The 25,310-nt window shown below is 36.4% G+C and overlaps 1 protein-coding gene across 13 annotated transcripts in view; it reads left to right on the top strand.

Annotated features, from left to right (window-relative positions):
- The window catches only part of B3GALNT1 (beta-1,3-N-acetylgalactosaminyltransferase 1 (globoside blood group)), a 47,390-nt gene that overhangs the window by 15,661 nt on the left and 6,419 nt on the right, over positions 1-25,310 (top strand). For 2 of the 13 annotated variants that reach the window (XM_054700729.1, XM_037525788.2), the window contains one exon: positions 8,279-8,321. The exons of 10 other annotated variants lie outside the window; for them this stretch is intronic. The gene's annotated coding sequence lies outside the window, so the exon portion shown is untranslated. Of the gene's footprint in view, positions 1-8,278; positions 8,322-10,287; positions 11,172-25,310 lie in introns of those variants that run through there. One more of the 13 variants, XR_005128095.2, reaches the window with a different exon arrangement.

Genomic DNA, 25,310 nt, shown 5'->3' on the forward strand with positions numbered 1-25,310 from the left:
TCCTACACAGAGTTGCTTCTAGAATGAGGCTGTTATGAATAATGTGCTATTTAGAAACTTTCTGAACAATTTTTAGTGTCCTTATGTACATGCACGTTCATGTTGGTTCTTCAACTTAGGACAGCAGTTGCTTTATAATAGGGTACATATAAAGTTTTCTAAAGTAATTGAATCAGCAGTTCATTATTTTTTTTCAATCCACACTACTAAATTTTTATTAATCCACACTACTTAAATTTTTTCAATCCACACTACTTAAATTTTTATTAATTCACAGAAAATAGTTTCTTAGTTCAGTGAATAAAAAGGTGCTTCTATGACAGGATTTTCCAAACTCTGAAATTTTAGTCACTCATCTATTTGCCAGACTCTGAAAATTAAAATAGGTTCTTTGTTCAGATAAACATCGCAAAATATATCCTTTTCTTAGTGAATGTATATTAGCTTATTAAGCATTCTGGAAAGCAGTCCATTAAAAATTAAGTTTAATTATGTTTGAATACAGTCTACCTTTTTTTGTCCCACAGAGTCCTTTGAGCCTGTTACACAATTAACACAGATAACATAGATGCTGTTATCTGGCTGCTTTTAATAGTTCTGTTGCCTAATAACTGATTCTTCTCTAGAATGGTGGTTTTGTGTGATGGTTACAGCTTTGGCACAATTAATCTGGAAGCTGGTAACCTATTTTTTCTTTGGAGGTTTTCTGGGCTTTTCTGTCAATGGATATGTTTCTACAATTGTGGATCAGTCACCATATCAATAAATGTTTAGTGGTGGGCTGCTGTGCACAAGCATTTTGCTAGATTTGTGAGATAGGATGATGCCTGTTTTGCTTAATGTAAATAATTTAGAATTTAGTTGGTGAATACATGTGAAGTTACTATAAAAACAAGTTTATGGTTTTTATAGGCTGGAAATTATTATTTATTTATTTGTTTGTTTGTTTGTTTGTTTTATGGGACCCTAACCGGCCGCTGGGGGAACGAACCAGCGCTGCAGAGGCTGCGGGCAGCCTCCCAGCCCAGCGCTCAACTGCTTGGCCACCAGGGGAGGCCCTGAATTATATTTATTTCTTGACAATGATGTGTGACATTCTTATATAAGAAGTCAGTGATAAACTAATAGTCTACTTTGCCTTTGGGCCTTTTTATATTTTTCTATTCATCAGTGTTTTGGCTTCTTTCTGTACCTGCCAAGGGGCATGCTATTTAGAACAGTGTCAGGTACCCCTGCCCAGTACTCAGCCCTCCCAAGGAGACCTGTGCTGGGAAGCCTGATACTCTGTGCTGCCACTGTCAGGGAATGAACCAATCCTAGTTGCAGGCCAGATCACTTTGATTTTTTTTTTTTAATAGCTCAAAAATATCTCAACACTGTTAAGGATCTGTGGTATATTGAATTCCTCTTGAAGCTCTTGAGACATTTCTATGTACACTGATTAATTAATCTTTACAATAATCCTGTGAAGTAAGTATCATTATCCTTATTTTATAAATGACTGAACTAAGGCATAGAAACATTCATTATATCAACTTATACTTATCCCTAGAAGTGTTTAAAGTTACTGTTTGTACATATGTAATTATGTATATATTGTAAATATATGTGTATATTTATATATACAATGTATATATATATAGTCTTTCTCAACTATCACACACACATTTTTATTTAGAAAGCAAAATACCCATCCATTAGACCCTCTCCACCCTTGCTCCCACTCTCCTCCTTCTTCCCTTCTGATTATCTCAATTCTATAGTCAAAGTCCATTGGTTTATTTTATTTTTTTTGGTCTGTTCATCTGCTTTGTTTCCTCATGTTGTACAAATAGGTGAAATCATCCAATATTTGTCTTTTTCTGACTTTTTGTTGCAAATACCAAAATTTTGTCTTTTTTACAGTTGTATAGTATTTCACCATGCATCTTCTTTGTCCAATCTTTTATCAGTGAGCATGTAGGTTGTTTCTGTATTTTAGCTGCTGTAGGTGATGCTGCAGTAAACATTATGCTGCATATAACTTTTCAAATTAATGAATACATGTTCTATAGGTACCTAGAAGGGTAATATGATGCCTCCATTTTCTTCCTTTTTCTCAAGATTGCTTTAGCTGTTTGGGGTCTTTGTGATTCCATATAAATTTTAATAATTTTTAGTTCCTAGTTCCTTAAAAATAATGGAATTTTGATAGATGTTACATTACATCTATATCCTGTTTTAGGTAAATCGGTCATTTTTGACTTAATTTTTCCCATTCATGAGCATGGACTGTATTTCTGTGTCTTTTTCTTTATCTTTTAAAATTGTTGACAATATTTTGTTATACAGTTCTTATACCTCCTTTGTTAAATTTTTTCCCATGTTTAATTCATTTAGATGTGATTTTATAAATGGGATTTTTTTCTGGCTTATTGTTTACATATAGAAATATAACAGAATTTTGTATATTGTTTTTTGTAACCTATTCATCATAGTAATTGGTTTGCAGTTTTTTTTTGTTTGTTTCGTTTTTATGAGGTCCTAGTCTGGTTTTAGTATCAAGGTAATGAAGGTCTTATAAATGTAGTGGAAGTGTTCCTGTTTTTTTTTGAAAACGTTGAGAAGGATAGGTGTTCATTCATCTTTGAAGGTTTGGTATAATTCACTAATAACCCACCTGGTCCTGGGCTTTTATGTTTTTTTTGGGGGGGGTGTCTGGGTGGGGATTTTGATTACTGTTTCAATTCCCGTAATTGTAATTGTCTATTCAGGCTTTTTCTTTCTTCCTAGTTCAGTCTCAGTTGGATGTAGTCTAAAAATTTATCCATATCTCCAAGATATCAAATTTATTGGTGTATAATTGTTCATGATAGCTGTTTATGATTTCTTATATTTCTGTGGCCTCTATAGTAGTTTGTCCTCTTTTAATTTCTGATTCTATTAATACTAGGTTTCTCTCTTTTCTCTGTGAGCCTGACTAAAGTCATACAGATTTTGTCTTCTCTAAGAGCCACTCTTGGTTTCATTGATTTTTTTTTTTTGTATTTTTTTATTATTTTTTATTATTTTTTTAAAGATTTATTTTTATTTATTTATACAAGCACTGGGTACAGTCAGAAGCATGGGAGGGTGAGAGAATTCACCAGAGCCAGAGCGGGGAGCAGAGCAGGCAGACTGAAGTACACTGCTGAGGGGAGCAGCGGTCGGCAGGAGAGGTCTGTGCGCCACGTGGAACCCTCCCTCCGGTGGCTGGGGAGCAGCCAGGGATCAAACCGGCGCTGCAGAGGCTGTGGGCAGCTACCGGGGAGGCCTGTATTTTGTTTTTTATTTCATTTATTTTCACTCTGATTTTTCCTTTCATTCTACCAATTTTTAGCATTGTTATTTCAATTTGTTTTAACTATAAGGTTACATTGTTTGAGATTTTTCTTGTTTCTTGATGTAAACCTGTATTGCAATTAACTTTCCTCTTAGTATCTCTTTTGTTGCATTCTGTAGTTTCTGGTAACTTGTATCTTCATTTTTCTTTGCCTTCAAGTGGTCATTTCTCTCAATATCCTCATTGATTCAGTGGTTATTGGGAATTAAGTTATTTAATCTGTGATTAACGTTTTCTGAGTTTTCCTTTTGGGGGTTCTTTCTAGTTTTATGCATTTTAATTAGAAAAGAACACTTGTTACAGTTTTTAATGTTAAGTTTATTGAAGTAATTTTGTTTCCCACGGTAGAGTATATCCTTGAGAATGTTTCATGTGCATTTTAGAAAAATAAAAAGTGTCTTGATTTTTTGGTGAAATGTTCTGTAAATGTGTGTTAAGCCCATCTGATCTAATTTGTCATTTAAGGCTGTTGTTTCATTGTTTATTCTCTACAATTGATCTGTACATGATTATAAGTGGAGCAATAATATTGTGTGGATGGTAATGTCATTCTTCAGTTTTATTTATACTAATGTATTTTAATGCTCTATCATTTGGTGCACATTTTGGTATACTTTAATAATTATTATATTCTCTTGTTTTAAACCTTTAATCTTTATATAATGTCCATAGCAGTCTTTTATTACCTTTTTTAAACAGAAAACTTACTTATTTTATATAAATATGGCTACATTTGTCCTTTTTTAGTTACAATTTCTAAGATTGTTTTTCTGTCTTTCACTTTGAGCCTGTAAATTTGTCGTTAAAGCTAAGATGACTTCTTGTAGGCAGCAAAAAAGTTGGATTTTGTTTTATAATCCATTTAGCCATTCTGTAGTAATTGGTGAATTCACATGAATAAAATCTAGGGTAATTCTTGAAATATAAGCTTCAAGATGTTTTTGGATGTTTTTGTATCTTTGATTTCTTTTTTCTTATTCTTTTCTGTTGTGCTTTGACATCTTTTGTGTTATGTTTGAATTCCTTTTCCAAATCTTATGTTTCTCTGTGGTTTTTGTTTTGATGTTATCATGAGGTATATGTGTAAGGTTCTATATTTATAACCTATTGGGCAGATTTATCTCATTCATTCTAATGGTCCTGATTTTTATTCTGTTCCCCTTACCACTACCACATTGTGTATTTATTGGCATCTTACTGCCACAAAGTAGGATTGCTTTTTATTTTATAGGAGTCCCTTTAGTATCTCTCACAAGGGCAGTTTAGTGGTGATTAACTGTTTTAATTTTTATCTGTCTGTAAAGCCCTGTTTCTTTTCTTTGATTCTAAGTGATAGTTTAGCAGGATAAAGTACTCTCAATTGAAAATCCTTTTCTTTCACCACTTTAAATATGTTGTGCTATCCCCTTATTGCCTTTAAGTTTTCTATCAAGAAATTGAAGATAATCTTATAGGGGGTACCTCTATATATGATTTTCCTTGTCCAGATCTTTTCAGTATTTTCTCCTTTTTATTGCTTCAGTTATATAATGCCTCAGTTTGCATCTGTTTAGGTTTATTTTCTTTGGTACTTTTTAAGCCTCTTGGTCTGGATCTCAGTTCCTTTCCCATGTTAGGGAAATTTTAAGCTATTATTTCTTCAAATATGATTTCTATCCCTTTCCCTCTTCTTTTAGGATTCCTGTGATGCAGATGATATTTCTCTTGCTGTTACCCTATAAAACTTGTATGAATTTTAATACCTTATACTTTTTGCTACTCTGTTAAGATGTTTTCCAATGTCCCATGTTCCAACTCACTGATTCTATCAGTTGCAACTTCTTGTCTGTTGTTGAGACCTTCTTGTGTTTTTCAGTTCAAGTGTTCCTTATTATTTTTGTTTGAAACTTTCTCACATTTTCTCTGTCCTTGTTGTAGCTATCATTTTGTTCATATATTATTATCTTTATTTCCTAAATATTTACATAAAGCTCTTCTTTAGCTTAATAATCTAGTTCCATTGTATTTAGATGTTTTCATGTGGTTTTTGGTTTGTTCCTTCTTCGTGGCATATCCTGCTCTTTATTTTATTTGATTTGAGCTGAAAACATTTCTTGTTTTTTTAAATTTTTTTAATTAACATTAGTTTAAATTGTTGTTTCCATCATAGAAGTGTATGATCCCCCTTCAGGCATTGTTGCTATAGTATGCCCACCAGCAAAGAACTCATTGTCCACCACCATACATCCTTGTGCTTCCACCCTTCTTCATTCTCATCCCTCCAGTTCTTCCTCCTCCTCTCCTTGGTTTGCCCCAATTCTTTAGTTATATTTCAAGGGTTGGTTTTTTAGTTTGGCTTTATATGCTTCTTTGTTTTGTTTTTTATATTGCATATACAAGTGCCACAATCTGGTATTTTTCTTTCTCCTTCTGGACAATTATGCTTCATATTAGTCCTTTCAGCCCCATCCATGTCACTAAGAATGGTAAGACAAGAGTTTATCTTTTTTGATAGCTGAGTAATGTTGCCTTGTGTAAGTATACCACATCTTCTTAATTCATCCTTTGTTTTGGAGCATTTAGGCTGTTCCTATATCCTGGCGATTGTAAACAATGCTTCAGTGAACATGGGAGTGCAAGTTTCCTTTTAAATTAGTGTCTTCTTAATTCTTTGGGTAGATACCTGGAAGTGGAATTACTGGGTCATATGACATCTCTAAACATTTCTTAACTTGATGTGTTGGCTTTATTTTAACATTATAGGTTGCAAGTTATAATCCTAGGTTATTTGTCCAAGATACTGGGTTATTGGTTTCTTTACAGGCTGATGCCTCTGCACTTCTTTGATGACTGGAGCTTGGATACAGGCACATGTAGGAGCTGCTGCAATGGTTGGTGGAGAAATTACAGCTACAGAATACCAGAGTTCAAGCTTCTCTTGGGCTCTCCTATAGGCCTGTTCCTCTGTCAGATTTTTCCAGCACCATCAGGCTAATAATATTGATCTCTCAGTTATGGTCCAGCTCCCCTCTGCAAATTGTGTAACTCATAATTTTTCCCAGGGTTTGTCGTTTGGAAACGGTTTGAACTGCAGTCAGGGTGCAGTCCTATTGGCAATCACACATGGATATGGAGTGTGTTTCTCAGTCTGTGGGCATAGTTTGTGAAAGATTGCCTGTAGCAGACCTTCCTCCTCCCTGGGAGGTTGTGGCCCTAAAAAGCCAAGCTCAAAGGGAATAACAACTGTGATCTGTTCCCAGCAACTTTTACAAATAGAGCTTTCCAAGAAGGTGCAAAACAGAACTTTCCAAGGACTTTTCAAGAAGGTGCAAGCTTCAGTTGCCATGACCTGGGTTCTTTAACCTCTGACTAGCGGCAGCAGTTTCAGTTGGTGAATGTAATCCCAGTATTGGCTCTAGGCAGGGGTGGAACAGATTTTTCCATAACACAGAAGCCATTTGTAGAGAGGAGACTAGCAAGTGAGTTAGCCATTCGTGGGCCTTCTTCAGCTCCCAGCTGCATATACACAAGGGTTGTAACTATAACTGACAATCACTGTCTTGGATAAGTCAATGCTGATGGTCGTAAGGATTGTCTGATGGCCTCGGGTGTCCCTAAAATTAGGGATTTGGGATACTTTACCATCCATCCCTGGTTCCTTCAATGATTTCTAAATTATGACATCAGTCTATTGTTAGTGAGCAGACATAGGGGCACCCCAAGACCCCCAAACTTGCACGTTCTAAATGGGTCTGCCATAGGCCACATAAAGACAAAGTATATTCTTAGTGTGCATGACCTTAATAGAAGAGAACTTTAGTAGGATTCAAGTGTGCATAGAGAGAGAGAGAGGAGAAGAAAGAACAATAGTTTCCCAATAAAACACCCAAATTTACCCATCTGCTCATGGATAAATACCCAGCCAAACAGGGTTGGCTAAAAGCAGGATAACTGAGGCCCCAGAATATACCACAAGTATAAGGTACTTTCTGTCAGGGAACCACAGGAAAGGGAAAGAGGGGGCCAGGCAAGATGAAAGGAACAAAATCAAAGTACAGAGTGTGGTAACAGCTACCATTATCACTCTCCCCATGTGTCTCTCACGCATGTCTCTTCCAAGTGTCTCTGCATGTCTCAATTCCACGTGTTCCTTCTGTGTGCCCCAAGTCCCTGGTGTAAGTCCAAAGCTCAGAAGAAGTTATGCCCTTTTTCTTCACATGTCTCTCTGCTTCTAAGTCTTCTCAAAGTTTTTTCTAGCTTCCCTACTTCACTCAGCTCCACCCTTCATTAGATGGTGCAGGGGACATGTAATCTCCCTTTTATATGGAGCTCCCTCTCAGTAACAGTATCTTTCTGCTCTTTTTGGAGTTTGGTGTGTGGGGTTCTTGGATCCCTTTCAGAAAGAATTTGGCAGAATCCCTGTTCAGTAGTACACAGCAGGTTCATGGTTCATTGGTGGAATTTATCACCCTGGAGTCAGGTCGGGTTGGTTTTCTTTAACAACTGATAATCGTTTATGCTTCTACCTTTAATTCCTGGCCTTGGAAACTTCCCTAGACATTTAACTTTATTGACTTGTTTATCTTCCCTGCCCCCATCTCTGGTTAGTTATTTCCATCACTCTCCATGCCTGAGGCTATCTCTGCTCCCCAGAATCCTGTTTCTCTTCGGAGGAAAGCCCCTTTGTTTTCCACATCTGGTTGTATATGCGTTTGTCCCTTATTACAGACCCCAGGTCTAGGTCCCTGAAATGGGTTCAAACACCTCAGTAACCAATTTTAAAAAAAAAAAGGCCCCTTTCACAGCTATCCTACACCTTAGGTCATGCTGTCCTTGTGTGGTTCTAAGCAGAATTATTTTATACTTTTCTTATGTTCTCTAAAATTGTCATGTTTTTCTGTGATGACACTGATTCTATAATCATCTGGTCTTTTTCAGGTACTCACTTTACATACTTTTTTGTTTTATATCTGCAGAGGAGGTGAGTTAGAATCATTACTGTTCCACTGTCAGTATGTTACAGAGCAACCCCGATATAAAACGGGTTGCCTGACTGTGGGTCCTTACCCGTATGCTTAAAGGGGACTTACTAATGCTAAACTGAAGATCCACACAAAAGCTTGATAAAAGGTTTATTTATAAGGGAAGGGGAAGTGGGGATAAGATAACTTAGGGAGAAATAGAGGGAGATGAGTTTGTAAATGTGTCCTACCCATTCTGCTGACCTGGAATCCCAATGACCCGCCAATCTGGCGAAAAACTGAGCATGCCCCGTGGCCAAGAGAGCCACCCCCGGCCACATGGCTGGTTAAATACTCAAACAGAGAACATAGTTGCTTAACTCCACTGTCGGGTCCTTGCAACCTTCCCTTTGGTGATCCTTTCCCCCTAACAAGTACACAAAGGAAATTATTCCTCATACCTTTGGGTTCTTCTAGGCTGAGGAATCATCAAACATGCATCTAGACAGATTGATAAGAGAAAGGGCATTAAAAGTATTATAAGTTTGATAATAACCTGTATACCTCCTGTTTACACGGGATAGACCTAGCATGATTAAATAGTTTTAGATGCCATTTTTATTTATTTATTTAAAAAAATTTATGTTTATATAAGAGCTGGGGTACAGGCCAGAGGTGTGAGAGGGTGAGAGGATTCACCAGAGACAGAGCGGGGAGCAGAACAGGCAGAAGGACTGAAATACACTGCTGAGGGGAGCAGCGGGCAAGACAGGAGAGGTTTGCTGTGCCGTGTGGAATTCTTACTGGCTGGCCGGGCTCAAACCTGTGCTTCAGGGGCTGTAGGCAGCTTCACAGTGCTGCGCTCAACCCACTGCGCCACCGGGGAGGTCCTAGATGCCATTTTAGTTTAGCTAGAACAAGGGAGGTTGGGGGAAAAAAAGGGGATGCCAGGTTATCTATTGGGGAAAAAAGTGGCCTTGTCCATTGAGTAAGAGATAAGGGAATTTTATCTTTCTGGCCTAGATGCTTACAGAGTAGAGTTTAGATATAAACTTTAGAAGCAACTTCCACCCAGCCTTTAGAGCCCCTCCCATAAAATAAACCTTTTACCAAAGACCTGTTTTGAGGTGGCTGATGTTTGCTTCCTTGTACCATCTTTTTGTACAAGAGCCCAGTTTGATTTCTGTAACAATATAGTATGTGGTATGTGTATTTGTCCACATGGCCAGTGTGTCATTTAACTTCAGACACCACTCATATCACTGGCCCTGGGCAGTCCTGGTCTAACTAGTTCTGCCCGTTTACCTCAAAGTAACTGATTTGCTGTAGTAGTTGATACATAGCTATAAAAGGAAACATTTGAGAAGCTCACACTGTCCCTAAGTATTGCAAGCCAAGATTTAGGGTGAGCCATCTAACTGATAGCCAAGCATTTTTTTCTTGCTCTTTTCCTACTTTAATAGTTTAAAATACAAAGAAAACTATAAATATAAGAAAATGCCTATAATTTTATCATCCTGAATTAACAGTTCCCAGGATTTTGCAATATTTGTGGCTAGTCAGTTTTTTTCCCGTTTCACCAGATATGCCCCTTTATTTTTCCACAGGTGTGTCTGTGATTTTTAACTTGTATATTTTATTCAAAATTTTATTTTTGAGAACTTTCTCAGGTGATATACTTACATAAATCTAATTTATTTCTTTTAACTATGTAGTAGTTAGAAGTACTGACTTCTATTTATCAATTATCAATGGATAGACTTAGGTTCCTCAAATTGTCTGCTTTCATAGACTCAAGATCACATGCTTGTACATATAACCATGTGTGTACACATATGAGAGTTTTTCTAGGGTATATTCTGAGGAAAGGACTGGCTGGGTTTTAGTTTTACTAGATGTTACTATACGAAAGGGGCTGTGACAGTTTCTGTAGGACATGTAGGACAATAGCTCTTACTCAATAACTTATTAATACTGCACTTTCAGATATTTTCTAGTGGTTTAAAAATTTGGTGTCTACATCACCCAAAGCAGTGATAGTGAAGGCAAAGATAAACAGCTGGGACTACATCAAATTAAAGAGCTTCTGCACAGCAAAAGAGACAATAACAAAAGCAAAGAGAAACCCCACCAACTGGGAGAACATTTTTGCACACAGCACTAATGATAAAGGACTGATCACAAAAATCTGCAAAGAGCTGATGAGACTCAACAAAAACAAAGAAAATAATCCAGTGAAAAAATGGGCAGAAGAGCTAAAAAGAAACTTCTCTGAAGAGGAAATGCAAATGGCCAACAGGCATATGAAAAAATGTTCAACATCACTTGTAATCAGGGAAATGCAAATCAAAACTACCATGAGAGGGCCTCCCCGGTGGCGCAGCGGTTGAGCGCTGGGTTGCGAAGCTGCCCGCCAGCCTCTGCAGCGCCGGTTCGATCCCCGGCTGCTCCTGGCCACCGTGTGAGGGTCCCACATGGCGCGCAGACCTCTCCTGCCGCCCGCTCCCCTCAGCAGTGTACCTCGGTTCTTCTGCCTGCTCTGCTCCACGCTCTGGCTCTGGTGAATTCTCTCACCCTCCTGCGCTTCTGACTGTACCCAGTGCTTGTATAAATAAATAAAAATAAATCTTTAGGAAAAAAAAAAAAAACTACCATGAGATACCATCTTACACCAGTGAGAATGGCACATATTAAAAAAACTAGCAACAACAAATGTTGGTGAGGGTGTGGAGAAAAAGGAACTCTTCTGCACTATTGGTGGGAGTGCAAACTGGTCCAACCACTATGGAGAGCTGTGTGGAGATTTCTGGACCTACTAAACATAGAGTTCCATATGATCCAGCAATTCCACTCCTAGGTATTTACCCAAAGGACACAGAAACATCAATTCCAAAGAACACCTGCACCCCTATGTTTATAGCAGCACTGTTTACAATAGCTAAGCTTTGGAAACAACCCAAATGCCCAAAAATAGATGACTGGATCAAGAACATGTGGTACATATACACCATGGAATATTACTCAGCATTCAAAAAAGATAAACACATGCAATTTGCAGCAACATGGATGGTACTGGAAGGGATCATACTCAGCGAAATAAGCCAGAAAGAAAAAGAAAAATACCGTATGGTCTCACTCATAGCAGGAATCTAGAAAACTTAAATAAGGGACCAGGAAAATGAATAACTACAAGAAAGTGAAAATCAAAATCAACAAAAAACTATGAACCAGAGACACTTTTTGGGGGGTGGGGGGCGGGAGGGGAGGATTGGGGTCAGAATGGGGGGGTTGCAATTGTATGGGGAATATGAAAATAAAATTTATTATTTAAAAAAAAATTTGGTGTCTAACTTCAGTTTTCATTTCCCTGGGTACTAGTGAGGTAAGCCCTGTTTATTAGCCATTCTGAGTTTCTTGTTTGTGAACTTCATTTCACCCACTTTCCTTTTGATTTGTAAGTTTTATATAAACTGTATACAAACAAAATAATAGCAGATTATTAAAAATAATGGACTGTATAATAAATATGGTGAAGAGAGCAAGTCTTTGTTTTATTTGTTATAATTATCTTTTCTGAATCTGAGTTTGTAGCTTATCTTCTTGTTAAATGTTTGCTTTTATTTTTTCTTTTAAGTAATACTAGTTTACAATACTGTATAGGTTTTAGGTGTACATTGCTCACATCAACAACACTATATATTATACCGTACCCACTACTGCAGTAAACACCTTCCATTAACCAATCAATGCCACATCTTTATCAATCATCCATCATTGGGCATTTAGATTGTTTCCATGTCTTGGCTATTGTGAACTGTGCTGCAGTGAACATACAAGTTCATATATCTTTTTAAATTTGTGTTTTCATACTCTTCAACTAAATACCCAGAAGTGGAAATGCTGAAACCTATTGTAGTTGTATTTTTAATTTTTTGAAGACCCTCCATACTTTTTTCCATAGTGTTCACACCAATTTACATTCCTAACAACAGTATCGGATAGTTCCCTTTTCTCCACATCCTTGCCAACACATATTGTTTCTTAACTTTTTGATAATAGACATTCAAATAGGTTTGAAATGAAATCATATTGTGGTTTTGTTTTGCATTTTCCTAATGATAAGTGATTATGAGCATCTTTTCATTTGTCTGTTTGCTAGCTTTGTCTTTGGTGAAATGCCTATTTAGGTCCTTACAAAGATATCACTAAGACTAATGTAAAAGAAGTTATCACCTCTGTTTTTTTTCTATTTATTTTGTGGCTTCAAATCTTATATTCAAGTATTTTGTTTATTGTTGTATGCAGTATAAGGTATTAGTCTGGTTTCATTCTTTTTTATGTGACTGTGCAATTTTCCTAGCATCATTTATTGAAGACATTTTCTCTTGTTTATTATATGCTTTTAGCTCCTTTATCATAAATTAGTTGAATGTATTTGTGTGGTTTTATCACTGTGCTCTTGATTCTGTTTTATTGATTTTTGTGCCTGTTTTTATTCCAGTACCATATTGTTTTGATGACTGTAACTTTGTAGTATAGTTTGAAGTCAAGACTATGATAGCTTAGCTTTATTATCAGGATTGTTTTGACTATTTATTGTCATTGGAGATTTAAAACAAATTTTAATTTTTTTGTTCTATTTCTATGAACAATACTATTGGAATCTTAATAGGGATGATTCTTCTGATCCATGAGTAGAGAATGTCTTTCATCACATTGTGTCAACTTCCATTTCTTTCAACAGTGTCTTATAGGTTTTTTTTTTTAAAGATTTATTTATTTATGCATACAAGAACTGGTGTACAGGCAAGAGATGTGGGGAGTGAGAGGATTCACCAGAGACAGAGTGGGTAACGGAATAGGTGGATCCACTGAAATACACTGCCGAGGGGCATAGTGAGTGAGTCAGTAGAGGTCTGCTGCGCCATGTGGGTATCTGTCTGGGGATTGAACTCGTGCTGCAGTGGCTGCAGATAGCTTCATAGGTTGCATCTTAATGCCTTGCACTACCAGGGAAGCCCAACAGTGCCTTATAGTTTTAAGTATACAGTTTCTTCACTTCTTTGGTTAAATTTATTTCAGTAAATTTAGTTATTTTTAATACAATTATAGATGTGATTGTTTTCTGATTTCCCTTTATTTGTATAAGAAATGCAACAAATTTTTATATTTTTACCTTGCTACTTTACTGTGTTCAGTTATTATTTCTAGTTTTTACTGGAATTTTTGGGATTATAATGTCATGAAAATAGTGATTGTTTTCCTTCTTCCTGTCCAATTTAATACCTTTTATATCCTTTTTGTATCTAATTGCTCATGCTAGGATTTCTCATTAACTTATTTATCGTTATTAATAGTTTTTGGTAGAGTCTTTAAGGTTTCCTGTATATAATATATCATTTGCAAATAATCATACCGTCACTTTATCTTTTCCAATCTGGATTGCTTTTATTTCTTGTTGTCTTATTTCTCTAGCTAAACCCTAATATTATGGTAATGCTGGCATTAGGAAGTGTTCCTTCTTTATATTTTTGGAAAGGTCTGTGTAAAATAGGATTCACTCTTTTTTTTGAGATTGTGATTAATCTATTCAAGTTTTTTCTCTTTCATCATGACTCATTCTTGGTAAACTTTATTCTAAAAATTATACATTTATTCCATATTATCAAACTTGTTGGCATATAGTGAAATGGGATAAACCCAGAAATAAAAGGAGTGCAGGATACACAGAAATAAAAGGATTTATTTAAATAAAAATGTGAGAGCTGAAAGAGAAAGAAAATTTATAGGTCTCTGTAGCCAGATAAGAGTTTGTCCTACCCACAGATAATACGAGCTGAGCAAGATCAAGGTGCTATACAAAACTAGACAGAAAAGAGAAAGCAGTCATACAAATGTCCAGTTTTTTGAGATCAACATTGTCCCTCATTTCTATCCCTTGTTCCGAGTAGCCCCTCTCCCTCCTTGTTCAAGATGTCAGATTCATGGTATGTTGGAAGTTGTAAAGTTCAGCACTTGAAATCTCAGTGAGGCAGAGATGTGGGTGGATTCCAGAAAGCTTTGTGTGTGTCCCACTGATCTAACAATAGTTGTTTACAGTAGTTCCTTGTGATCTTTTGTATTTCTGTGGTATCTGTAATAACATTTCTTCTTCATTTCTAATTTTATTCATTTTTTTATATATTTTATTTTTATATTCCCCATACAATTGCAACCCCCTTATTTTGACCCCAGTCCCTCCCTGCCCCCCACCCCCCATAGAGAGTCTCTGATTCATAGTTGTTTGTTGATTTTGATTTTTACTTTCTTATAGTTATTCATTTTCCTGGTCCCTTATTTAAGTTTTCTAGATTCCTGCTATGAGTGAGACCATCTGGTATTTTTCTTTATCTTTCTGGCTTATTTCACTGAGCATGATCCCTTCCAGCGCCATCCATGTTGCTGCAAATTGCATGTGTTTATCTTTTTTGAATGCTGAGTAATATTCCATGGTGTATATGGACCACATCTTCTTGATCCAGTCATCTATTTTTGGGCATTTGGGTTGTTTCCAAAGCTTAGCTATTGTAAACAGTGCTGCTATAAACATAGGGGTGCAGGTGCTCTTTGGAATTGATGTTTCTGTGTCCTTTGGGTAAATACCTAGGAGTGGAATTGCTGGATCATATGGAAGCTCTATGTTTAGTAGGTCCAGAAATCTCCACACAGCTCTCCATAGTGGTTGGACCAGTTTGCACTCCCACCAGCAGTGCAGGAGAGTTCCTTTTTCTCCACAACCTCGCCAACATTTGTTGTTGCTAGTTTTTTTAATATGTGCCATTCTCACTGGTGTAAGATGGTATCTCATGGTAGTTTTGATTTGCATTTCCCTGATGACAAGTGATGTTGAGCATTTTTTCATATGCCTGTTGGCCATTTGCATTTCCTCTTCAGAGAAGTTTCTTTTTAGCTCTTCTGCCCATTTTTTCACTGGATTATTTTCTTTGTTTTGTTGAGTCTCATCAGCTCTTTACAGATTTTTGTGATCAGTCCTTTATCATTAGTGTTGTGTGCAAAAATGTTCTCCAGTTGGTGGGTTTCTCTTGGTTTTTGTTATTGTCTCTTTTGCTGTGTAGAAGCTCTTTAATTTGATGTAGTCCCAGTTATTGATCTTTGCCTTCACTATCACTGCTTTGGGTGATGTGTCTGTAAAGATGTCTTTGATGTGCAAATCACGTAGTGTTTCACCTATATTTCCTTCTATATATTTTATGGTTTCAGGTCTTATGTCTAGTTCTTTATTCCATTTTGAGTGGGTTTTTGTGTATGGTGTGAGGTAGTAGTCAACCTTCGTTCTTTTTCATGTAGCAACCCAGTTTTCCCAGCACCATTTATTGAACAAACTTTCTTTGCTCCAGTGCATATTCTTTGCTCCTTAGTCAAAGATTAGTTGACCATAAATCTGTGGGTTTATTTCTGCATTTTCTATTCGATTCCATTGGTCTGTGTGTCTGTTCTTGTTCCAATACCATGCAGTTTTGATGATTATGGCTTTGTGGTATAGTTTGAAGTCTGGGAGTGTGATGCCTCCATATCCTTCTTTTTTTTTCAGGAGAGCTTTGGCTATTTGGGGTTTTTGTTGATTCCATATGAATTTCATCAATAATTGTTCTATTTCTTTGAAGAATGACATTGAATAGCATTGAATGAATGACAATGGAATAGCATTGAATCTGTATACTGCTTTTGGTAGGATGGCCATTTTAATAATATTTATTCTTCCAATCCATGAGCAGGGAATGTCTTTCCATTTCTTTGTGTCTTCTTCTATTTCTTTTAACAGTGTTTTATAGTTTTCTTTTTATAGGTCCTTTACCTTTTTTGTTATTTTTATTCTGAAGTATTTGATTTTTTTTTGTTTCAATAATAAAAGGGATGGTTTTTTTGATTTCTTCTTCTTCAGATTTATTGTTTGTGTGTAGGAAGGCTACTGACTTTTGTGTGTTGATTTTGTATCCTACCACTTTACGGTACTGATTGATCAGTTGAATTAGGTTTTCTGTGGAGTTTTTGGGGTTCTCTATGTATATTATCATATCATCTGCAAATAGTGATAGTTTGACTTCTTCTTTTCCTATATGGATTCCTTGTATGTCTTTCTCATGTCTTATTGCTCTGGCTAGGATTTCCAGTATTATATTGAAAAGCAATGGTGAGCGTGGACATCATTGTCTTGTTCCAGATCATAATGGAAATGCTTTCAGCTTTTTGCCATTGAGAGTGATACTTGCTGTTGGCTTGTCATATATGGCCTTTATGATGTTGTGGTATGTTCCTTGTATCCCAAGAATTTCAAGGGCTTTTATCATGAATGGGTGTTGCACTTTGTGAAAGCTTTCTTGGCATCTATTGATATTATCTTATGATTTTTATATTTCTTTTTGTTGATGTGTTGGATAACGTTGATTGATTTTCGGATATTGAAGCATCCTTGTATCCCTGGAATGAATCCTACTTGGTTGTGGTGAATTATCTTATGGATACATTGTTGGATTCTGATAGCTAAAATTTTATTGAGGATTTTTGCATCCGTGTTCATTAGGGAGATTGGCTGGTATTTTTCTTTTTTTGTGTTGTCCTTGTTCAGTTTGGGAATTAGTATAATGTTGGCTTCATAGAACATGTTTGGTATTATCCCTTCCTTCTCAATTTTTTGGAGGAGTTTGTGAAGGATAGGCACTAATTTGTTTCTGAATGTTGGGTAGAATTCATTTGTAAATCCATCAGGTCCTGGGCTTTTGTTTTTGGGGAGGGTTTTGATTACCATTTCAATTCCGCTGCTTGTAATTGGTCTGTTTAGGTATTCTATTTCTTCTTTATCTAGCTTTGAGTGATTGTAGAGTTGTAGGAATTTGTCCATCTCCTCTAGATTGTTGAACTTGTTTCCATATAACTGTTCTTAGTAGTTACTGATTATTCTTTTTGATTTCTGCTGTGTCCGTTGTGATTTCTCCTCTTTCATTGATGATCCTGTTTATTTGTGCTTTCTCCCTTTTTTCCTTTGTGAGCCTGGCTAGGGATTTGTCTATTTTATTGATTTTTTTCGAAGAACCAGCTCTTGGTTTCATTGATCTTTTGGATTGTTTTTTTAGTTTCGATTTCATGTATTTCTGCTTTGCTTTTATTATGTCTTTTCTTCTACTGGTTTTGGGTTTTTTTGTTGTTCTTTTTCTAGATCTTTGAGCTTCGAGATTAGGTTGTTTCTTTGAGTTCTTTCTTGTTTCTTGATGTGAGCCTCTATTGCTATATATTTTCCTCTTATTACTGCTTTTGCTGCATCCTATAAATTTAGGAAATTGGTGTCCTCCTTGTAATTCAATTCAAAGAATTTAATTTTTCTTTGATCTCCTCGTTAATCCAGTGGTCTTCCAGTAGTGTGGTTTTCAATCTCAATGAGGTAGGAGAGTTCCTTGTCTTCTTTTTATGGTTTATTTCTGGATTGATGCCTTCATGGTCAGAAAAGATGGTTGGTATGATTTCAGTCTTGGTGTATCTGTTAATGTTTGTCTTGTGTCCCAGTATGTGATCGATCCTGGAGAATGATCCATGTGCACTTGAGAAAAATGTGTACTCAGATTTTTTTGGGTTTAGTGTTCTATAGATGTGTATTAAGCCCAAGCACTCTAGATCCTTATTTAGAGCTTTAGTATCTTTACTTATTTTTTGTCTCATTGATCTATCCATTGTTGATAGTGGTGTGTTGAAGTCTCCTACTACGTATGTGTTTTCTCTGATGTCTGTTTTCAGAGATGACAATAGTTGTCTGATATATTTTGGTGCTCCTTCGTTTGGTGAATATATGTTAATGAGTGTTATTTTTTCTTTAAGTATTGTCCCCTTGATCATAATGTAGTGACTGTTGGGGTCTCTTTATATCTTTTTGAGTGTGATATCTGTTTTATCTGATATAAGTATAGGTGTTCCTGCTTTCTTTTTTGGTCCATTTGCTTGTAGGATTGTTTTCCATTCTTTAACTTTGAGTCTATTTTTTATCTTTTGTAGTTAAATGTGTTTCCTGGAGACAGCAAAAGGTTGGATTTTGTTTCTTAATCAACCCTGCAACTCTGTGTCTTATTATTGAAGAGTTTAGGCCATTTACATTTAGAGTTAATATTGATATGTTAGAATCTGTATTTGCCATTGTGTTTGTCTTTCCTTTGATTTTATTTATTTATTCTTTTAATAATTTTTTTTGGCCTTCTTTCGTTGTTATTCGTCCCTCAGAACCCTGAGGTTCTGGTTTAGGACTCCTTGTAGTATTTTTTGGAGTGGTGGTTTAGTCGTAATGAAATTCCAGAGTTTCTGTTTTTCTGGGAAGATCCTTATTCTTTCTTCATAGAGGAAGGAGAGCTTTGTGGGATAGAGTATTCTTGGTTGGTGTCTGTTTTCTTGGAGTCTGTTGACTATGTCCCTCCACTCTCTCCTTGCCTGTAGTGTTGCTTCGGAGAAGTCTGATGTCAGTCTGATTGGTTTTCCTTTGAATGTTATCTGTTTCTTCCCTCTCGTCAGCTTCATTATTTTTTCCTTGTCCTGGATTCTTGGGAGCTTTACTATTATGTGTCTTGTTGTATTTTTCCTTTCGTCGTGGAAGTTTGGTGTTCTTCTTGCTTCTTGTATATCAATTTTCAGCTCCTTCTTCACGTTTGGGAAGTTCTCTTCAATTATCTCCTTGAATATTTTCTCTGTTCCTACATTTCTCTCCTCTCCTTCTGGGATTCCTATATCTCTTATATTTCCTTTCTTCATGGAGTCAGATAGTTCCCGAAGTCTTTTTTCGGTCTTTTTCTTTCTTCTCTTTCCTTTTCTGTTTTGGTTCTTTTTATTTCTGTGTCTTCAAGAGTACTTATTCGTTCTTCCACTTCATCTATTCTGCTTTCATTGCTTTTCCCAGAGTTCTTTAGCACCTCCATTAATTCTTTGATCTCTTGCATTTCTTTTACTTCCCTCTTTAGGGACTCAGTTTCATTCTTCTGATTGTTGATTAGTTTTCCCTTATCATTGTTTCCTTTATGACTTCTGTCAGTTTTTTAATCACGGCAATTTTAAATTCTCTTTCTGGAATACTCAGAAGTTCTTCCAAGTTATGGTCGTTGCAATTAGCTGGGTTTATTTTTGTGTGTGTGTGTAGTGTACTTTTTTTCCTGAGGAGTTGCTGGGTTGCGTGTGGTTTTTCTACTCCCTACTGTCTGTTTTCTAATTTGCGGTATGCATTGAGACACTGTGTTGCTGGTGTTGGCCTGCATCTTGGGCGAACTTCGCAGCTCACCTCTGGTTCCTCTGGGAGCCTTCTGCCGGTTTCAAGCCGTCTTTACTGAAGAAAGGTCCCTGTTCTAAAATGCTGATGCGGAGAATGCTCCTCTGCGTGGTGGGTCTGCCCTGGCGGTGTTGGCCTGCTTCCCTCTGTGCTTGGACTGCAGGCCAAAGGGGCATGGCGAACTTCCCAGCTCACCTCTGGCCCCTCAGGAGCCTTCTGCCAGTTTCAAGTAGTCTTTACTAAAGAAAGGTCCCTGTTCTAAAATTCTAATTTTATTTATTAAAGTTTTCACTCTTCTTTGTGAACTTACCTAAAGGTTTATAGATTTTTATTTTTTTCAAAAACCAACTCTTAGTTTCACTGATTTTTGTGTAACCTTAACAGTTTCTATATCATTTATTTCTGCTCTAATTCTTAGTAATTTCCTTTCAATTTATTTTTTTCCAAGTTGTTTAGGTATACAACTAAGTTTTTTGAGATTTTTCTTGTTTCTTGATATGTGTCTATATTTCAGTTACCTTTATTCTTAGTACCTCTTTAGCTATATTCCATAGATTTCTGATAATTTATATCTTCATTTTTATTTGCTTCCAAGTATGGTTTAATTTCCTGTTTGACCCTGTGAATGTTGAATAGTGTGTTGTTTAATCTCCAGGTATTTCAGATTTTTCCAGTTTTTTCTAATAGTTTTTCCCTAGATTTAGAGCATTATCAGAAAAAGTACACTAATCTCTCTGCCTTTAGCAACACAGCTATGTTGTGGTAAAGTTTGTTCTGACAAGTCCTTGAAAGCCTTTCCTTTTGTATTAGATAATTATTTGCTATACCCACGGTCAGAAAGTGCATACAAGCCAGGCCCTGTGCCTGACCGGGATTTGGAGCCCAGAGGGGGATCCAGCCATCATTGGGGCAGACTAAAGGCACCAAGAAGTGCACTCCAGACTCCATCTCACAAGACAGGGAGCTTTGGGTCAGGGACCTCATGAAACCTCTGTGGAATTGAGAAAGGGCTAGCACCACAGTCAGAGGTGGGCAGAAAAGCACAACGTACAAGACAGGCCCTGTGCCTGACCACAATTTGGAGCCCAGTGGGGGATCCATCCATCGCCAGGGCAGACCACAGCACCTCACGATCCCCCTCTGGAACTAAGTAAATACAGAGGGAAGGCATTTTCAGGGACAGCACCCATCAGCATATCCATAGTACCATTGCCATACTGGAATTCTGGCATAATAGTACTTGACTCCATCAGGTTACCAGTTTCTAACATCCCAGAAGGAGTATCCCCAAGAGGTGAACACCAGTACCAGTGACACAGTGTCCAACACATAAGACAAATTAGAAAACAAACAGCAGGGGGAAGAAAAATTACAAACAGTCAAGCAAATCCTCAGGGAAATGACACACCACGAAAAGAAAACCAACTACCAGAATGCAACAATGTGACTTGGAAGAACTTCTCAGCTTTCCAGATAGAGAATTTAAAATTACCATGATTAAAAAACTGAAAGAACACAAAAAGGAAAAGAATGATATGAGAAAAATAATCAACAATCAGAAGAATGAAATTGAGTCCCTAAAGTGGAAGTAAAACAAATGCTGAAGTGTAAAAGATTAATGGAGGAACTGAAGAATTCTGGGAAAAGCAATGAAAACACAATAGATGAAATGGAAGAATGAATAAGTATTCTTGAAGACACAGAAATAAAAAGAATCAAAACAGAAAAGGGAAGAGAAGTACAAAGGAAAAACAATGAAGAAAGACTTTGAGTGCTGATTCCATGAGAAAAGGAAATATAAGAGTTATAGGAATCCCAGAAGGAGAGGAGAGAGGCATAATAGTAAAGCTCCCAAGAATCCAAGACAAGGAAATATAATGAAGCTGACAAGAGGGAAGAAACAGATAACATACAAAGGAAAACCAATCAGGCTGACATCAGACTTCTCTGGAGAAACACTACAGGCAAGAAGAGAGTGGAGAGACAGAATCAACAAACTCTAAGACAGAAATGCCAACCAAGATGACTTCATCCTGCAAAGCTTTCCTTCCTCTATGAAGAAAGAATAAGGACCTTCTCAGACTAACAGAAACTCCAGAATTTCATTTCGACTAAACCCCCACTCCAAAAAATACTATACGAAGTCCTAAAGCCAGAACCACAGAGGGATAAAAAAGAATGAAACAGGACAAAAAAAAAAAAAAGACAGAAAGACAGAATGGCAAATACAGATGCTAACATATCAATATTAACTCTGAGTGTAAATGGACTAAACTACATCAATGAAAAGACAGAGTCACAGGCTGGATTAAGAAACAGAATCTAACCTTTTGCTGTCTTCAGGAAACATGTTTAACTACAAAAGATAAAAATAGACTGAAAGTGAAAGGATGGAAAACAATCCCATAAGCAAGTGGACCAAAAATGAAGACAGGAACAGGTATACTTATATCAGATAAAATAGACTTTAAACTGAAAAAGGTAAAAAGAAATCCAGATGGTCACTGCATTATGATTAAGGGGACAATAAATCAGGAAGATATAGCACTCATCAACATATACTCACCAAATGAAGGAGCACCAAAATATATCAGACAACTATTATCTCTGAAACAGACATTAGAGAAAATAAATATGTAGTAGGAGACTTCAGCACACCACTCTCAACAATGGATCAATGAGACAAAAAGTAAGTAACTGATAGTAAAGCACTAAATAAGGATCTAGACCTGATGGGCTTAACAGAAATCTATAGAACACTGCATACCAAAAAAAATGTAAATACCTATTTTTCTCAAGAGAACAAAGATCATTCTCCAGGATCCATCACATACTGGGACACAAGACAAACATCAATAGATACACTAATATTGAAATCATACCAACTATCTTCTCTCATAATGAGGTCATCGATCTAGAATTAAACCATAAAAAGAAGGCAAGGAATCCTCCTAACTCATGGAGATTGAAACCAACACTAATGGAAGACCATTGGATCAATGAGGAAATCAAAGAGAAAAATAAAAAAAAACCTTGAGATGAATGACAATGACAACTCTCCAGAACAGATGGGACACAGCAAAAGCAGTTATAAGGAAAATACAAAGCAATTCAGGCTCATATCAAGAAACAATAAAGTGCTCAAAGAAGCAATCTAATCTCTCACCTTAAACAATTGGAAAAAGAACAAGAAAACCACCCAAAATCCAGTAGAAGCAAGGAAAATAAAAATCAAAGCAGAAATCAATGAAATAGAAATAAAGATAACAGTCCAAAAGATGAATGAAAACAAAGGTTGGTTCTTCAAAAAAATAAATAAAATAGACAATCCCCCAGCCCGGTTCACAACAAAAGAAAAAGAAAAACCATGAGAGAAAGCTCAAATAAATAGAATCACAAATGAAAGAGGAGAAATCACAACAGACACAGCAGAAATCAAAAGATTAATCAGAGACCACTAAAAAGTTACATGCAAACAAGATCAACAATCTAGAAGAGAGGGACAAATTCCTTACAACTTTGTCATCACCTGCCACAGACCAGCCCAGCGGTGGCGGGAGATTGAGACAATCTCAGGGGTTGAGTGAGAACGAGCAGAAGGTGGTCGAAGGAATTAGGGCGAGGGATGAAAGAAATGACACACAGACACACTCAAGGGAGAGTGAAAATCTGAGTGCGATTTATTGAAAGCAGTCTTCTCTTTTTATACATTTTTACAGTAATTGCTTCATTATGTTTCGCACAGTATGTGGTTAATCATTTATCAAGGTATACGTGAATGCCGTGACACATAACATTACATTTTGCTTATTATTTTTCAAGAAATCAAGAATAAATCAAGAACATTTTATATTTTACCCTCCTCGATGGAGGTTTGTTCTAGATCTTCTGATTCATTGTTATGATTGTACTTTCTTATCATTATTCTATTTTTATATGTCCTATATTTTACTATTTATTCTCATAATTGTATTTGGCTATATTGTTTACTACAAGTAATAGAACCTGTTTCCCATAATTGCATTCCTTCACTATGAGCCTAGTAACTGGTAATGATTAACAACATGTTTTGGTGGTGCCTCAACAACTCCCAGGCCTGTTTGTTCCAGTTATTTTCCATGGATGAAAAGGTGGGAACCATTAAATCCCCTCGGGGACTGCGCCTGTCTTAGGTTGTCAGAACTTGCTTTCTGATCTTACCCGTCATTGACTGTCCAGTCCAGCACGCAGGGGCAGAGGGCTAATTGTGCCAAAACAGCACAGCCACCCAATATTAATGCGAAATTGTGGCAATTGTAACATTGCTCTCAGGAGCCGCCACAATCACCCAGTGCTAGATAAAGAAAAATAGAACACATAAACAGACCAACTACAAGCAGTGAAATTGAAATGGTAATTAAAACCCTCCCCAAAAACAAAAGCCCAGGACCAGGTGGATTTACAAATAAATTCTACCAAACATTCAGAAATGAACTAATTCCTATCCTCCACAACTCTTTCAAAAAATTGAGAAGGAAGGGATAATACCATACATGTTCTGTGAAGCTAACATTACACAAATACCAAAACCAAACAAGGACAGCACAAAAAAAGAAAACTACAAGCCAATTTCTCTAATTAACACTGATGCAAAAATCCTCAGTAAAATCTTAGCTAGCAGAATCCAACAGTGCATCCATAAGATAATTCACACAACCAAGTAGGAATTTTTCCAGGGACACAAGAATGTTTTTTTTTTTTAATTCCAGGGACACAAAACATCCAAAAATCAATCAGTGTAATCTAACACATCAACAAAAAGAAATATAAAAAACATATGATAACATCAATAGATGTTGAGAAAGATTTTAACAAAGTTCAACATCCATTTATGATAGAGGCCCTCAAAATTCTCAGGATACAAGGAACATACCTCAACATCATAAAGGCCATTTATGACAAGCTCATAGCTAATATTCTCAATGGTGAAAAGTTGAAAGCATTTCCTTTAAGATCTGGAACAAGAGAAAGAGGTCCACTCACCGCTGCTTTTCAATGTAATACTGGACGTCCTAGCCACAGCAATAACACAAGAGAAAGACATACAAGGAATCCAAATAGGGAAAGAAGAAGTAAAACTACCACTATTTGCAGATGATATGATAATAAACATATAGAACCCACAAAGGCCACAGAAAAACTGAGCAAATTAATCAACCAGGTTAGTGAAGTAGCAGGATACAAAATCAGCACACAAGTCAGTAGCTTTCCTATATACAAACAATAAATCTGAAGAAGAAATCAAGAAAACCATCTTTTTATTATTGAAACAAAAAAAAAATCAACTGCTTGGGAATAAACCTAACAAAAGAGGTATAGAACCTATAGAAAGAATACTATAAAAGACAATGTTAAAAGAAATAAGAGAAGACACAAAGAAATGGAAAGACATCCCCTGATCATGGATTAGAAGAATTAACATTATCAAAATGGCCATCCTACCAAAAGCAATATACAGATTCAATGCTATTCCAATCAAAATTTCAATGTCATTCTTCAAAGAAATAGAGCAAATATTGATGAAATTCATATGGAGCTACCAAAAACCGCAACTAGCCAAAGTTCTCCTGATAAAAAAAGGAAAGGAATGGACATATCACACTCTCAGGCTTCAAACTATACTACAAAGCCATATAATCAAAATTGCATGGTATTGGCACAAGAAGAGACACACAAA

Source organism: Talpa occidentalis, unplaced genomic scaffold, assembly GCF_014898055.3.
Source record: "Talpa occidentalis isolate TD23 unplaced genomic scaffold, MPIMG_talOcc4v2.1 talOcc4.4, whole genome shotgun sequence".
Taxonomy (NCBI): Eukaryota; Metazoa; Chordata; class Mammalia; order Eulipotyphla; family Talpidae; genus Talpa; species Talpa occidentalis.